The following is a 3,993-nucleotide window of genomic DNA, read 5'->3' on the forward strand; positions in this document are numbered from 1 at the left end:
GGAGTTAGCTGTATCCATAATAAGGGACTGACCTCCTGGGAAGCTGAGACGTGAGAAGTCTTATTTTAGCCCTTGTTGAGAAAAACATGAAAGACCTGATAGAAGTTTTGATTTGTGGCTTATCTCATCTCTCTCAAGCTTCTAGGCGTGTGTCTGAAGGAAGTTTCCTAAATGTTGGAAAACTTTCCACTGGCAAAGATATCCAATAAAAGAAGAAAAACAGTCTGGTGAGGATGTGGAGAAATTCAAATCCTTGCGCATCACTGATGGGAATGTAAAATGGCAGAGCTGCCACCACCGTGGAAAATACTACGGTGGTTCCTCAAAAAGTTAAACATGGAATTACCATAGGATCCAACAAGACTTTTTTTTTTTTTTCTGGGTATATACTTGAAAGATTGGAAAGCATAGACTTAAAGGGATATTTGAACATTATTGTTCACAGCATTATTCACAATAGCCAAAATTTGGCAAGAACCCAAGTGTTCACCAATGGATGAATACAAATACAAAATAATGGTATGAACATACAGGGTATATTATTCAGCCTTAAAAAGGAATACAGTTCTGACACATGCTACAACATGGATGAACCTTGAAGATATTATAAGGGAAATAAACCAGACACAAAAGGACAAATTTTGTGTAATTCAGTGACAGAGGTTCCTAGAAGAGCCAAATGCATAGAGACAGACTGTAGAGTGGTGAGTGCCAGGAACTAGGGAAGGAGGTGATAGTAATTATTTAATGGGCTCAGAGGTTCTGTTTGGGATGGTGGAAAAATTCTGCCAATAGATAGTGGTGATGGTAGCACAACGATGTTAGGGCAGGGGCGTGGTTCGGTGGTGGAGTCCTTGCCTAGCATGCTCGGAAGAAAGAAGAAGAAAGAAGAAGAAAGAAGAAGAAAGAAGAAGAAAGAAGAAGAAGAAGAAGAAGAAGAAGAAGAAGAAGAAGAAGAAGAAGAAGAAGAAGAAGAAGAAGAAGAAAATGATGCTGAAATGTACACTTAGAAATGGTTAAAATGGCTGGGTGAGGTGGTGCATACCTGTAATTCCAGCTGCTTCAGAGGCTGAGGATCGCAAGTTCAAAACCAGCCTCAGCAACTTAGCGAGACCCTATCTCTAAATAAAATATTTGAAAGAACTGGGGATATGGCTCAGTGGTTAAATGCTCCTGGGTTAATCAAGTACAGATGGCGGTGGGGGAGAGAAAGAAAGAAATAGTAAATTTTATTCAATTTCCAAACTTTACTGCACACTGGAATCTCCTGGTGGGGTGGGGGTTGTGTTTAAATAAATACTAATACCTGGCTTCCACCCCCATCATTCTGAAATTATTATTATTAGTAGTAGTAGGGATTGAACTGGGGTTCAATTCTGGGGATTGAACCCAGGGGTTCAATTCACTGAGCCACATCCCTAGCCCTTTTTATATTTTATTTTGATCCAAGGTCTCACTAAGTTGCTTAGGGCCTTGCTGAGTTGCCTAGTCAAACTTGGGATCTGCTGCCTTAGCCTCCCAAACTACTGGGATTATAGGTATGTGCCATCATGCCCAGCTGAAATTTTTTATTTACTTATTTTTGTAGTGCTGGGGGATTGAACTCAGGGCCTCACACATCCTCGGCAAGTGCTCTACCCCTGAGCTAAATGTCCAGCACCTTGTCATTTTGATCTTGGTATGAAGTGTGATCTGGTCATCGGGCTTTTTTTCTTTGTACTGAGGATTTGAACTCAAGGCCGCTTTAACTCTGAGTTACATCCCAGACCTTTTTGATTTTTTTTAACCGATACCTTTATTTTATTTTTATGTGGTGCTGAGGATCGAACCCAGTACCTCTCACATGCTAGGTGAGGGCTCTTTCCTCTGAGCCACAACCCCAGCCCCCCTTTTTGATTTTTATTTGGATATATTGCCTTGCTAAGTTGCCCAGGCTGGCCTCCAACTTGCTATCCTCTTGCCTCAGCCTCCTGAGTTACGGGGATTACAGGTGTGTACCACCATTCTGGCTTATTAAACTTTTTCATGAGCCCTTTAGATGATGTTAATGTGAAGTACAGTGCAGTTTCCAGCCCAGTGTCCTCCTGTAGGTTTAGGCCGGACTCCTAAACCTTCCTGGGCTGTTGCAATAGGGTGGGGAAGAAAGTCCTGACTTCCCCAGCTTTCAGCCTTGGCTTGGTTACTCCCACTCAAAGTAAAGAAGAGCCCAGTGTCTGATCCTCTTCCATTACTCACAGCATTCATTACATTTTCTATTTAATTGATTTCCATGTTAATTCCATGAGAGAAGAAAGATGTCTCTTCACAGTGTGAGCCTAGATCCTTCAGGAGCACCTGGCACATAGCATATGCTCAGTTAATATTTGTGGAATGAGAAAGATCATTGTCCTTCTCTTCCATTGCTTCCCTGTCTCAAGTTCTAGGATCACTCTACAAAGAGGTCATCAAGGTTCCTGTGAATCCTTTCTGGTTGTTTTCACAGGATTTTTGGTCCTTTCCCAGACTCCCCCTTCTCTTTATGGGCTTGTTCATTCATTCACTTATTCAACAAGTATTTATTGAGTGCCTACTATGTTCCAGGCAGTGTGGAACAAAGATAGGAGCAAAGCAATTGCTCTCAGGAAACTCACCATCTGATAAAGGAGACAATCAAATAATCACACAAACACAGTTATAAACTATGTGGTAATACTGGAGACGGGATAGGGGAGTCCAACCTAAAGGGAGGAATGAAGGTCAGAGGCTTCCCTTGAGAAGGGACAGGAAGCTAACTATGTAAATAGGAGTGAAGAGGCAGTGGGAGTAGTCACAAGAGCAGTTCTGGCTCACAGAATACTCTGTGCAAAGGTCCTGAGGAAAGCAGGAACACAGTATCTTGGAAGGATGGTGGTAAAAATTGCAGGGAAGTTATGGGATATATTAGGCCTGCCTGAATGTAGCTCAGTCCAAGAGTGCTTGCTTGAGGCCATGGATTCAATCCCCAATACTGGAAAAAGAAGGGGGGAGAGAGAGAGAGAGAGAGAGAGAGAGAGAGAGAGAGAGAGAGAGAAGAAGAAGAAGAAGAAGAAGAAGAAGAAGAGGAGGAGGAGGAGGAGGAGGAGGAGGAGGAGGAGGAGGAGGAGAGAAGAGAGAGAGAGAGAGAAAGGGGGAGGGGGGAGGAAGGAAAGAAGGAAAGAAAGAAAGAAGAAAGAGACAATGTAAAGATCACTGGTCCCTGTAAGGAATATGTCCTGGATGAATGGGCATGGTGGCACATGCCTGTAATCCCAGCAGCTCAGGAGGCTGAAGCAGGAAGATTATTGAGTTCAAGATCAGATTCAACTACTTATCGAGGCCTGAGGCAACTTAGCAAGACCCTGTCTCTAAATAAAATATTAAAAAGGGCTGGAGATGTGGCTGAGAGGTTAAGTGCCCCTGAGTTCAATCCCTGGTTACCAAAAAAAAAAAAAAAAAAAAAAAAAGAAAGAAAGGGACTCCTGCCCTTTTCCCTTAGTTACCACACTCTACCTCCCTTGTCCCCCTCCAGCCAGGGTCCTTCCACTTCTGTTTCCACTTCCCCCTCCAGTGCCCTATCCTTGGGTCTCACCCTGGTGGCCGGGTCTTTGTCTTTCCCAGACAGTGGCTCTTTCTCCCAGTGCTTCTCCCTGCTCTGCCAGCCCCAGCCAGTCCCTCAGGCCCCTTGGCCCCTACCTGATGCCCCAGCCTCAGCCTCTGCCGCCAACCCAGGACCCTGGTTGGGTGGTCTTCTTCGTGCTGTGCATAATATGAAAGCCACAGCCCAGGTGTGGGTCTGAGAGCTCTGACTCCTGGTGTCTTATATGCTGAGGCTTGAGGCAGGGAGGAGTCCAGGTGCACTTGCAGCCTGGATGTGGATTCTATAGGTTTGCCTCCAATGGGAGCCCATTAAAGGGAACCGCACAGGGTAGATGTGGATTAGCCTTTATTGTAGAGACCAAGTTCACAGAGGAAGGGTGGACTGTAATGGGGGTCAGA

Source organism: Spermophilus citellus (genome assembly GCF_964194105.1).
Source record: "Spermophilus citellus genome assembly, chromosome: 2".
Taxonomy (NCBI): Eukaryota; Metazoa; Chordata; class Mammalia; order Rodentia; family Sciuridae; genus Spermophilus; species Spermophilus citellus.